The 13,989-nt window shown below is 40.8% G+C and overlaps 1 pseudogene; it reads left to right on the top strand.

The window, feature by feature from the left end:
- The first annotated feature begins 3,470 nt into the window (after positions 1–3,470).
- Positions 3,471–10,731, top strand: LOC119043362 (60S ribosomal protein L10-like; annotated as a pseudogene).
- Positions 10,732–13,989: the final 3,258 nt, after the last annotated feature.

Below are 13,989 nucleotides of genomic sequence, written 5' to 3'. Positions count from 1 at the left end.
GCTGCAGTCGCTACCCGTCTCCGAGACCTGACTGCACAGCCACTCTGCTTGCTTGCTCCACTCAGACTCCCAGTCACAACATATTATTATTATCTAATTCACAGAACTTATAAATCTTACCAGTTACACTAACAGTGTCCTTGACAGAAATGTTTCTTCTTTCTGGTCCAGGATCCAATCCAAGACTGTGCACTGCACTCAGCGATCCTGTTTTCTTGTGTCTGCTACCTGAGCAGTTCCTTGGCTTTTCTTTGTTTTCCTATATCGTCAATGTTTTTGACCTGTACAGCCCAGTTACTTTGTTGCCTCTCCCTCAGCCTGGGTTTGACTGAGCTTTCCTCATGATTAGATTCGGGTGATATATTTTTGGCAGGAATACCACTTATCTGTCTCACAGAATTCACAGATTAAAAAAAATATTTATTTATGTTTCTACACTCACCCATGGACATTTTTTAGTTGCTTTTAGAGAGAGGGAAAGGGAGAGAGAGAGAAGCATCTATGTGACAGAGTAGCATAGACCAGGTGCTTCCTGCAGGTGCCTAGACTGCAGATCGTCCATGCCCAGACTGGGGATCGAACCTGCAACCTAGGTGTGTGCCATGACCAGAAATCATACCCACAACTCTTTGGTTCTGCAAGGTTGCTCCTACCTGCTGAGCCATACCAGCCAGGGCTCATGGGATTTCTTAAATGAGCTTCTCCTGCTGTTCTCTGAGCTGGTGACTCTGAGACCCAGGAAGCAGAGTATGATTTAAAAGCTCTTCATCATAGCAGCTAATATTTCATTAAGTGCTTTCTGTTTGAGACTGCATTTGTTGATTTGGAGAGTATTCTCTCCTTGTAACATGTGTGAGGTGTTAATGTTGGATCAAACAATAATAAAAAAATATTAGTGACTACAGGTATTAAATTGCATTGGGCCCCATATGGCACATTTTCTTTTCATGTACCAGGACTTTCTAAAAAAGATTTTAGTTATTTATTTTTTCCAGAGGGGAAGGAGGGAGAAAGAGAGAGAGAAACATCAGTGTGTGGTTGCCTCTCACATGCTCCCTACTGGGGACTTGGTTTACAACCCAGGCATGTGTCCTGACTGGGAATTGAACCAGTGACCCTTTGATTCACTGGCTGGTGCTTAATCCACTGAGCCATACCAGCCAAGGCTCATGTACTAGGTCTTGAAACCTTACTGCCACCTGAGTACTACTCTTATCTTCATCTTGTAGATAAGGAAATGTGTTGGCTGGTAGTAGTCTGGTCACTTGCCCCAGGTCAGAGCTAGGAGGCAGCGTAGCCAGGACACCAGAGTACAAGCACCTGGTCAGTTTCCTGCACCATGACTTTTATGGCACTTACTAGTGACAAGGACCCACAGTATTCCATCCCAGAACGCTGAGATAATCCACGTCCCTATCCCCCTTCCAGACTCCCAGAAATGGGAATGTTTTCTCCCTATATTCTGTGAAACCCCCTGCTTACCCAACAGTCAAGGGGCATGAGAGCTTGGGAGGCACCCCAGGCTGTGAGTAGGAGATCTCCGCAGGTTGTATGATGTTCTTTAGGAGTAAACTATTGAGTCATCACACATTGGGCAATTATTTACGCATCCATTAAAAACTATTTACATCAATCTCAAAGACAGGTGAGAAGAGCAACCAAGCAGTGACTCATGAATGACTCTCAAGGCAGGAATCCCGCTCCAAACTCATTCTGAAACTGGATTCAGATGCAGGCCCCTGGCATTCATAACACATGACCTTAAGAAATCAGCACTGGAGACTTGAAAAACAGCTCCCTGCCTGGGACTGGGGATCACTTGGCACCGTGGTTGCTTTAGGAGATTTTAATATTCGTTCGTTTAACAATTCACTTTACTAAGTATAGAGAGGAGTACAAAGATAAGCAACAGCTCTTGCCCTGGGGACTGAAAAGTCAATAAATAGGACTTACCTTTGGATTTGTGAGTTTCTGTGTTCCTGAGCTGTCGTTCCACATCCACTGGTGACAGAAATGTCATGATTTGGAATTACCAATATAAATAAATCTTGGGCTCAAAACTTCTGGAGCCCCACAGGCAGCCATTTTATCTGAACTACCAGGACTTCTCTGTCTGCAGAGTCAGGGAGGGTGACCGACCGTCTTATTCATCCAAGACTGAGGGTGTGCCCTCGGTGTAAAGATGAAGTCCTAAGCGAATCCGAATGCAAGTGTCTCCACAGCACTGGGAACAGTGGTGCAGCAGGGGACTAGGTAGTCAGGAGAGGACTACTACCAGCCAACACTTTCTTGGTTGTTTACAAATCTGGTAATACTTACAACAAGTCTATGCAATCAGTACTATGTATCTGTTTTATAAAGGTGTAAAAAGGGACTCAGAGAGAGTAAACAACTTGTCCCAGTGTAGCTTTGGTAAATGGCAGTCAGCCTCCCAGAATGCAAACCCTGTGTTCCCAACCACGACGCTGTGCTGCCTCAGAGATCACATGTGTACATGTAGTGAGATGAAGTCTCCAAACTATTTTTGAGATTAATTCTCGGAGATTGGAAGCAGATTCCTCTGAAAGCAGAAGTCAGTGGTAGTTATGTTTCCATGGAGACCAATCATATCCAACCAGGCTGTGTTCATGTGCAGCCACAAAGGAGAGGAGCTGCCTTCACTAAAAGGAGGTGCATTTTTCCAGGAAACACCCCGCCCCGTAGCAATTTCCTGAACATCTCCCAATGCCCACTCTATCATGTGAGACTTTGGTGGAGTCTCCATAGCAGTCTGCAAAATGTCAGTCTTGCATCAGCCCTAAAGGTGCTCATAAAGCACCATGGGGTACAGAGGTTAAGAACATGAATCCAGGAGACAAATCTTAACTGCACCAGTTGCTCACTGACCTGGGGCAAGTTACCTAGCCTCTAAGTCTAGCTTCCTCATCTGTTAAACTGTGGAAGTAAATAACACCCACATGCTGTGGCCGTTGTGAAGATGAAAACAAATGGGATCACGCATGAAAAGTACAATGCCCAGTATAGAGTAAGCAATGAAGAAATGTACACTAGCTACTAATTGCCATCTGCCTGTCCCATCTATCTCTGCTCTGTCCCAATGTCCATCCTGCTTTTGACCCTTTGGCCTGTCCATGACCAAACTTGGCTCCCCCTGCTCCTGGCCCCATTGGGTACCCCTACTCCCAGTTTCCAGAACCCCAACCTGGGCACCAGGACCATTGCCTGAAGGGAGACCAGCCTGTGACCCATTCATGTAGATGTGTGCCCTGCCTCTCTGAAGGAGCAAAGCAGGTCAGAGAAGACACAGAGTGGGAACAATGAAGATGCTTTATGCTTCTGATAAATTAGATCAGGGAGCATCATGATTATGGCATAATGTGATGCACATCTTTTAAAGATTCATTATAATGTTCATATTTAAGTGGCTATATATGATGGGGTGCTTAAAGGCCACAGGAGTGACACTAGGGATGGCTAAGAGGGAGAGGTCTTGGTACAGTGACATAGGTAATGTCGATGCTGATATGAAGCCGGTGAGGCATCCAGCAAGAAGCCTTGGAGAAACATGTTCTCTCAGTAAGAATTCTGTCCTACATTCTCTCTCTTTCTCTCTCTCTCTCTCTCTCACTCACACACATACACACACACACCCTGCTGGTAACCTTCACCCATTGGTTCTCGGCCTACATTTGAGATCTTCCTAATCTATTTTTCACAACTGATGTTTGACTATTCAGAGTTTTCAGGCTCCTCTAAGGACTGTGTGAGCCCAGTAAATGCTTGGTGGATGAAGAGCAATGTTGCTGGTAGCTAATATTCTGCGCACTTCCTCTATGCCAGATGCAGTGCTAACCTTGAAACGAATTCTTCAGTTTGAAGTTCTCTTCAGCTCCCGGAGGTTGGTACCGTCATCGGTTCTTCACCTGTAACTCCCATTCGCACATGAAGAAACTCAGTTTTAGATGGACAAATAGCTACCATGTGGTGGAGCTGGACATTATGAAACTGTCTTCACCGGAGACATGTTCAAGTCGCTCAGACACTTGGAGCTTGTGTTCCCTCATCTGTGCTGTGGTCTGTGGGTTTCTGCCAGCCCGGGCACCATTAGTCCCAGGCCATTACCTGCGTCCCCAGCTTCCTTGGGGTGCTGCATCTCCCCTAATCTCAGTTCGTGTGCTTCAAGTGAGGTAGGAAAAGATTTCATAAACATGACACAAAAAGCACTAAACATAAGGGATAATTTAACTAAATTAAAGTTAATGCTTGTTTGTCCAAAAACACTAAATACAGTGAAAAACCACAAACTGGGAGAAGATATTTGCAACACATGTAACTATAAACCATTAAGGCATGAATAATTAGAAAAATGGGGAAATGACATGAACAGGTATTTCACAGATGTGGATGCCTGAATGACAAATAAATAGATAAAAAATTACTCAAGCCCATTAGTCATTGACATGAAGAGTAAGATCACAAAGAGATACCATTTCACACCCACGAGGTTAGAAAAGTCAGATTGTGCCAACTATTGGCAAGATCCTGAAGATATTTTTCTACATTGTCTTCTAAGAGGTTAAAGTTTTGCCTTTTACATTAAAGTCTTTAATCTATCTTGAATGGATGGGGTTGGGGGAGGGAGCAGTGAGAAACTTGTTCAATTCCCTTTTTTTCTACATGGATAATAAATTGTCCCAGAACTTTTTTCTGAATTGTTTCTCCTTTCTCCACTAATCTGAAATGTCACTTTTACATATTTTACAATAGATCAAGTTTCCCGGTGTGTGTGGGTCGGTTTCTGTGGTTCTATTCGGTATCATTAGTGTTTTTTCTTAAAGATTTTATTTATTTATTTTTAGAGAGAGGAGAAGGGAAGGAAAGAGAGAGAGAGTGAAATATTAATGTGTGGTTGCCCCTCACCCACCCCCTACTGGGGACCTGGCCCACAACCCAGGCATGTGCCCTGACTGGGAATTGAACTGGTGACCCTTTGGTTCACAGTCTGGTGCTCAGTCCTCTGAGCCGCACCAGCCAGGGGCTCATCAGTGTTTTTATCTATCTGTACATAAATACATTCTGTCCGAATAACTATACTTTTATAATAAGTCTTGAGATTTACTTTTTCTTCTTCATTGGAAGTATTTGGTTTTTCTTGGAACTTTGCTTTTCTGTATGAAGTTTAGAATCAGCTCATCTTCTTGAAATACTATGTTGAAGATTTTGATTAAAACTGTGTCTGACTTTTTTTTTAAGATATTATTTATTTATATTTAGAGGAGAAGGGAAGGAGAGAGGGAGAGAAACATCAATGTATGGTTGCCTCTCATGTGTCCCCTGCTGGGAACTGGCCCACAACCAGGGATGTGCCCTGACTGGGAATGGAACCGTGATCCTTTGGTTCACAGGCCCACGCTCAATCCACTGAGCCACACCAGCCAGGGCAGAACTGTGCCTGACTTTTAAGGAAGCATTTCTAAATTTTATTATTTATGGTGAAATTTACTGTAGATTTTTAGTAGATACCTTGTAACTGAATAAGGAAGTTCTTTTCTTTGTTTCCTGTGAGTTATTACCATGAGGGACTGTCAAATGTTATTTTAAAATTCTGCAACTATTGACATGGTCTTATAGTTCTTCTTTAATATGTTGATGTGGTAACTACAGGAATACACAGGGTCCAGCAGAAGCAATGACTGCCTGCTTGGGTGTGGTTGGTGTAACAATATGGGTGTAATAACTTAGAGTTTTAATTTGCACATTTCACCTAAAATGTCATATGATGTGTTTGAGCATGATATTGTTATGTTACAGAATTGCACACTTATGGTTTTGTAATAAAAGGGGCATTTTTTGTGCCAGACTGTGTATTCCTTAGCATTAAAATATTATGGCTTTCCTGGCATAAACCTAACTTGATTATAGTGTATCATCTTTTTATGTGTTGCTGACTTTAATGTGCTAATATTTCATTTAGGATTTTTTACTTCTATGTTCTTGAGGGATTTATGAGTAATGTTGGTCTGATCTTGTTTGATATGGAATTTAGACTGGCATCTCAGAGCGAGCTAAGATGTGTTCTCTCTTTTCCTATTTTCTAGAAGAGCTTATAAGAGAATAGAATGATCTGTTCCTTGAAAGTTTAGAGTTGCTTCTAGGACCATCTGGGCTTAATGTTTTCCTTCAACTAAGGAGTTCATGAATTTCTTTAACAATCATAAGATTCATGTTTTTTGCCCTAGCCAGGTAGTTCAGTTGGTTACAGCATCATCCCAATACACCAAGGTTGTGGGTTCCATCTCTGATCAGGGCACCTTCAAGAATCAACCAATGAATGCATCTGTAAGTGAAACAAGTGATTCATGTTTCGTTCTTTTCCCTTTCCTCTCTGTCTCTCCAAAATCAAAAAGTAAAGAGAGATGTTTATAGTTTGGAACTGACATTTTGCCTGTGAATTAAACTTTTTACCATCATGTGGTAATCCTTTCCATCCTTAAAGCATGTTTTTGTCAGTCTGTGTTATCTAATTCAGCACAGCTACGCTAGCTTCCTTCCGGCCAGTGTTTGTCAGGTGTATCATTTTCCACACTTCTGTTTTCAACCTTCCCAAGTTTCTAGGTTTTAGGAGTGCTTCTTGAAAAACGGCCTCTTGTATTTTTAAACATCCAATATGGTCATTTCTGACTTCTAAGTGATGAGTTTAGTTAATTTACATTTACTGAATTGTTATATCTGAACTTATTTTTATTATCTTTCTTGTAGGGGAGGGAATCGCACTTTTTAAATATTTCTTTTGGGTTTATTGGTTTTGTTTGTTTTCTATTGGCTTATGTAATTCCCCCTGCCACTGGTTTGAAAGTTACAGTATATGTCTTATTTGTATTATATTAGTGCATACCATTGATATTTTACCACACATATTTAACAAAGGTGAAAGTTAATATCTTAATTCCCTTGCCACACAAATGCAGAACACTTTAATTCCATTATCTCCTTCTTAATTTATTGTTGTCCAGTATTTTAGTTCTGACTTGTTTAAATCTATAATTTTATATTATTATTGTCATCATTATTATTGTTTTCTACTGAGAATTTTTTTAGATCCACTATACCCACACCCTGGGTATAGTGGGTATAGTACCCTGGCTGAACTGAACATATTACCAATTTCTTCATTCATTATTCTTCCTTTCATTTCAATTCTAAATTGGATCATTTTCCTTCTTTCTGAAGTGCATCTCAGAAGTTCATTTAGTCAAATATTCCAGTTGTAAATTCATTTTGTTTTTATCAATATTTTATTGCAATGCTGACTATTCCATTTTCAGTCCTTGAAGATATTTTCTACAATCTTTAGCTTCCAGTGTTGCCATTGAGTAATTTGCTCCCAATCTAATTCCTTCTTTTGAGAGTAATGTCTTTTTTAAAAATCTCTAGCTGCTTTAAGTTCTTTGACTTGTGTTCTGCAGTCTTATTACAGTGTTTCTTGGCATTATTTATTCTGCTTTAGATATCTTATGCCTCCTATATCTGTGGATTCATGCCCTTTTTTTCTTACCTAGAAATTCTTAGCCACTACTACCTCAAATATGGTCTCTCTCTCTTTTCTTAAATGCTGATTAAATGGATTATAATTTTAGTCTATCCAGCATATTCTAAAACCTTTAAAAATATTTTTCATGTCATATCACTTTGTAATCTTTTCAAACATGTTTTCCAAATCTCTGCTTGATTAATCATATCTATGAGAATTCTGGGTGCTTTGCTACAGAAAATATCCTTGGAGTAGCCTGAAAGAGCGCTACTCACCTGAGACCACTCTAGCTCATTAGAGGGTTCTAATAATTATGGGACTCTAGGTTCAGCTACTTCAACTTAGAGGTGGTTAAGCTCTCCCAGTATGGTTTATGGGTTTAATGTACATATTTGGTCTTGGGACAACCCCGCATTTCACATTTATTTGCTTCTTAGTGTTCCCTACTCTTATTTTGACATATGTCAGTCCAGCAACACATGACAAAGTCTATTGTATCCAGGATAGAGGTGTTTTGAGAAGAAAGGTGCTTTAGAATATCTGGTGTATCATATGTTGAGAAGCAATTTGAATTTTAAAAGGCAAAAAGTAGGACTGTTAAGTTTTACCATGTTTTCAGCATATTCCAAATTATTGAAACAATTTTGAACCCTAATCTTCTTCCCAGATTTCTTTGATTTAAAATTTGATGGCAAGACTGAATTTTTGTTTATCTAAATTCTTTTTTTAATATCATGGATAGAGAATTAGAGTGTTAGAAAACTACTTCCACATAGACACATAGTACAGACTGACATCATCAGAGGGGTGAGGGGTTGGAGAGGGTAGCAGGCTGGGTGAAAAAAGGTAAAAGGATTTATATACATATACATATACCAGGGGCGTCAAACTCATTTTCACCGGAGGCCACATCAGCCTCCCAGTTGCCTTCAAAGGGCCAAAATAATTTTAGGACTGTATAAACGTAACTACTCCTTAACTGTTAAGGAGGTGAAATTACATTTAGCCCTTTGAAGGCAACCACAAGGCTGATGTAACCTGTGGTGAAAATGAGTTTGACACCCCTGACATATGTGGACAACAGTATGGTGATAGCCAGAGGAAAAGAGAATGGGAGGAGGCAGAAGTGGGCAAAGAGGGGAGAAACAGAGATGGGAGGAGACTTGATTTTGGGTGGGGAGTGCACTGTGCAGTAAGCAGATGATGTTTTATTGAGTTGTACACTTGAAACCTATATGGTTTTACTAACCAGTATTGCCCCCAATAAATTCAATAAAAAAGAAAATTGCTTCCAGTCCAATACTGTCATATTAAAGAAAGTTGAACCACTGTTTAACCTTCTCTGAATCCACTGGACTGTAATGTTGTATAGTCTAGATTGCTTCATCTTGCCCATAAAGAGGTAATAAAATGTTTTTTCCAAAGCCTACTGCAGTCAAGATTCTGTATGCAATTATTACAACAGTCTCCAAATCTACTTATGCTAGTAACTGAAAAATTGTTCCTTTTGTGTCATTATGCACAGTGAACCCATACAAGCTGTTGGAATATCTTTTGTTCTGGCTTAATAAGCATGTGCAGAACTTTACTAGAAATCAACACCATACTGCTTGGTGTCTAGATTTTTATATCAATCTTTCTTCCTTTTTGAAATGGGACCCTCACTTTAATTAGAGACTTCTGAAATGAATTCTTTAAGATTACCAAATATGTTTCTGAGATCATTTCTAAATACCCTTTTGGTACCTCTTGATCTGATAAACTGAACTAATTCAAACTGTTGGGTGTTCTTTCCCTACCTTTACTTCCTACGCTGGACTTTGTTTCTCTCTTTGTGATATTCTAACCTGACCAAATGGAAGTTTTTTCTTCATGATGAAGATGAAGTAAATTAGGAGACTAGTAGTTTTTATTTCCCTCTGCCATCTGTTTCCATTACATTGCACATTTTAAAAATTCATCTTCTTGATTCAAATATAAATTTAATAAATTAACTCTTTTTGCCTTTAGCATTTCACTCTCAAACATTCTAAGTATTAGTTTACCTTTTTGCCTCTTGTTAAAGGTCTAGGTTAATCTTTTGGAAATTTTGTATCACTTTCCAACTTATATACAGGTTCTTGGAAAATCTGGCTCACAGTGCTACTTATGCAGTCAGACTTTTCTCCCTAAGTCTTCCCTTTCCTTCCCATTCTCTCTGGCCCAGTGCTATACTCAGTGGGCAATTTCAATAAATTAATCACTACGGTGAATACTGTAGTTTTAGAGCCTCCTTATTATTGAATTTTTTCATGATCATATGCTGCATTTTGAAACATCTTGACTTGTTTTATGATATATTTTTATTACTTAACTCTTGCACTAATGTTATTTTTTTAAGATGTATACAGCTCATCCTGTAATTTAGACTATACTCGTTGAAGAAAGGAGGTACCTTACGTATCTTCCATAGCTTGGGTTCTATGCATAAGTGGATGCTTGATAAACATTTAATTCAGAAATAAATAACTCTCTCTCTCTTTGGGGTGACACTGAAGATCCTGGTGTTGCCTTGGGCATGCTACCCCAACCCAGTGTTAGGGGTATTGTAAGAAAAAGCTGTACCCAAAGTCTCACTTCTGCCAAGATGTCCGTGATGCTAAGATCTGCATCTTTGACCTCGGGCAGAAGGCAAAAGTGGGCAAGTTCCCACTCTGTGGCCCCATGGTGTCAGATGAATATGAGCAGCTCCCCTCTGAAGCTCTGGAGGTTGCCCGTATTTGTACCAACAAGTACATGGTGAAAAGCTGTGGCAAAGATGGCTTTCACATCCAAGTGTGACTCCACTCCTTCCATGTCATTTGCATCAACAAGATGTTGTCCTGTGCTGGGGATGACAGGCTACAGACAAGTATTTGGCATTCCTTTGGAAAGCCTTAGGATAGGACACAGTGGCCAAGGTCCATATTGGCCAAGTCATCATGTCCATCCACACCAACCTGCAGAACAAACAACATGTGATTGAGGCCCAATGCAGAGTCAAGTTCAAGTTCCCTGGCCACCAGAAACTCCACGTGTCCAAGAAGTGGGGCTTTACTAAGTGTAATGTGGACAAGTTTGAAGACATGGTGGCTGAAAAGCAGCTCATTCTAGACGGCTGTGGAGTCAAACACATCCCTAATTGTGGTCCCTGGGACAAAGGGCAGGCCCAGTATTCATGAGAATCTTGGGGCTGCCCCCTTCTTACACTTACCAATAAATAGAGAATTTTTCTGTCTAAAAGGTTAATATTTCATAGATTTCCAGATACTGGCTCTTTTCAGGTCATACTCTGCCATGTCTTTCATATTTAATTCCATTACCGGTTATAGCAGCAGGCATTTAATGGTTAGAACATAAAATTTGTGTTCAGACTATACAACTTGGTTTGGATTCTAACAATATCACATACTGGTCATGTGACCTTGGGTAGGTTATTTAACCTCTCGGGATTCCAATTTCCTCATCTATAAAATTGGGGTAATAATACTGCCCATTTCACAGAGTCACTGGAAGGACTCAATGAGATAATGCATGTAAAGCATTGAACACAAGGTGAGGCACACAGGAAAATATCAACACAATCATTAATATTTGCTTGCTCTGGACTTGTGGCCAAAATGCAGGCATAGGTAGATACACTTTTTACCAAAATAAGGACAACCAAAACAAGAAAAACAACAATTTAGAAAAAAAAATAACAAACAGAACTGACAGAAAATTGAACTGTATGGAAATCCAATGACCAAGGAGTTACAATAGACACATTCAACCAGACCTGTAGGAGAAGCAGAGAGGGGTCGTGACAAAAAAAAGCAGTGGCACTGGATGCACAAGGCAGTAAGTAGCTGACAAACCCCGGGTGCAAGATGGCAACAGGCAGACTCAGAGAGATGGTGATTGTGAAGCGGGGGAAGGCACGCAAGGTGGCTGGCTGACCAGGTGTTCCCACAATTGTGCGCAGGTAAAACCAGGCAAAACTGGGGAGCAAGACAGACCGCTCAAACCAGGGTCCCAGCGTGGGGAAATAAAGCCTCAAAACATCAAATGAAAACACCTATAGGGGTTGAGGTGCTGCGAGAGACTCCCAGCCTCACAGAGAGTTCACTGGAAAGACCCACAGGGTTCTAGAATGTACACGAGCCCACTTACATGGGAATCAGCACCAGAAAGGCCCAGTTTGCTTGGGGGAAGTGACAGAAGGGATTGAAATCCAAAAAGAGTGGAGCAAGTGCCATTGTTCCCTCTTGAACCCCTCCCCCACAAACAGTGTCACAGCGCAGCAATGTGGGTTGCCCCACCCTGGTGAACACCTAAGGCTCCACCCCTCACATATAACAGGCATGAGAAGACACACACACACAAAAAGCCCAAACGGAAGAACAGATCAAAGCTCCAGAGCAAATACAACTAAACGACAAAGAGACAGCCAACCTATCAAATGCATAGTTCAAAGCACTGGTGATCAGGATACTCACAGAATTGGTTGAATTTGGTCACAAATTAGATGCAAAAATGAAGTCTACACTAAGTGAAATGAAGAAAAATGCACAGGGAACCAATAATGATGGGAAGGAAACCGGGACTCAAATCAATGGAGTGGACCAGAAGGAAAAAACAGACAACCAGAAAAGAATGAAGAAACAAGAATTCAAAAAATTGAGGAGAGGCTTAGGAACCTCCAGGACATCACTAAATGCTCCAACATCTGAAAGAGAAGAGGAAGAGCAACAAGTGGAAAAGTTATTTGAACAAATAATGAAGGAGAATTTCCCCAATCTGGCAAAGGAAATAGACTTCCAGGACGTCCAGAAAGCTCAGAGAGTCCCAAAGAAGTTGGACCCAAGGAGGAACACACCAAGGCACCTCAGAATTACATTAGCCAAGATTAAAGATAAGGAGAGAATCCTAGAATCAGCAAGAGAAAAGGAGGCAGTTACCTACAAAGGAGTTCCCATCAGACTGTCAGCTGATTGATTTCTCAAAAGAGACCTTACAGGCAAGAAGGGGCTGGAAAGAAGGATTCCAAGTCATGAAAGGCAAGGACCTGCATTCAAGATTGCTCTATCCAGGGAAGCTTTCATTTAGAATGGAAGGGCAGATAAAGTGCTTCTCAGATAAGGTCAATTTAAAGGAGTTCATCATCACCAAGCTCTTATTATATGAAATGTTAAAGAGACCTATCTAAGGAAAAGAAGATAAAAAATATGTACAGTAAAATGACAGCAAACTCACAACTATTAACAACCACACTTAAAACAAAAACAAAAACAAAAACAAACTCGGCAAACAACCAGAACAGAAACAGAACCACAGAAATGGAGATCACATGGAGGGTTAGCAACAGGGGAGTGGGAGGGTAAGAGAAGGGAGAAGGTACAGAGAATAAGGAGCATAGGTGGCAGGTAGGAAATAGGCAGGGGGAGTGTAAGAATAGTATGGGAAATGTAGAAGCTAAAGAACTTACATGTATGACACATGGATGTGAACTAAAGGGAAGGATGTGGGTGGAATACAGTGTGCAGGGTGGAGGGGAGTGAAGGGGGGGAATGGGACAACTGTAATAGTATAATCAATACAATATATTTTAAAAATTATTTGCTTGCTCTGTGCCACTCATCACGCTGGTCCCTAGGGATATGGAGGTACAAAAGGAATTCACAACTAAGTGGGGTTGAGAGTCACCCAAACAAATGAATGAGTCATCACATATAACATGCTACATGGTATGGACGATGGAACAATGACTTTTTCACAGGTAATCAGGGAAGCCTGCAGGAAGGTGGTGTGGAGTGTACATTGGCCAGGGCGCTCAGTGGCTGGCTCACAGTTGCCTTGCAGTGAATGCTTGGAGAATGAATCATGCAAGTGGCTCATAGGCTCCAGGATGCTGTTAGCTGACATCTGAATATACGTGATAACTTGTGTTATTCATTTTTATCCTACACACATTTCCATGTGCTGACATGCCGTTGTAGTTGTTACTCATGATTCTGTCATAACTTGTGTATGATCTCTGATGGAATAGTTTCTAATATTTTCTTACTAATAGGCTAAGATTTTGAAGGTAATAAATGTGTCTTTATTCACCCAAAGAGTACCTGGCATGTAGTGAGTTCTCAAAAATGTCAAGTGAATGAATAAACTCCTTAGACTGCTGGCCCCACCATGTACTGGCTATGGGATCTTAGTTAAGTCAGTTAACTGAGTCAGTTAACTTTTCTGTGCCTCAGTCCTCCCACCTGTAAAGTGGGTTAGCATGTCTCACGGGGTGGGAGGTGGGTTATGAGAACTGAGAAGATGTATAGTGTCCACAAGGTAATAAGCGTACCTTAAACAGTAGTGGCCATTGGCACCACTCAGCTCTAATTGGTATGCTGCTGTCCTGGAGGTGTTCACAGGCATGGCAGGGCAAAGGCTGGGGTGCTCTGCTGCACCTA

This window comes from Artibeus jamaicensis, unplaced genomic scaffold, assembly GCF_021234435.1.
Source record: "Artibeus jamaicensis isolate MK-2021 breed Jamaican fruit bat unplaced genomic scaffold, CSHL_Jam_final contig_519, whole genome shotgun sequence".
NCBI classification, from domain to species: domain Eukaryota; kingdom Metazoa; phylum Chordata; class Mammalia; order Chiroptera; family Phyllostomidae; genus Artibeus; species Artibeus jamaicensis.
The sequence above is the reverse complement of the archived record's forward strand: the minus strand, read 5'-3'. Positions and strand labels throughout refer to the sequence as shown.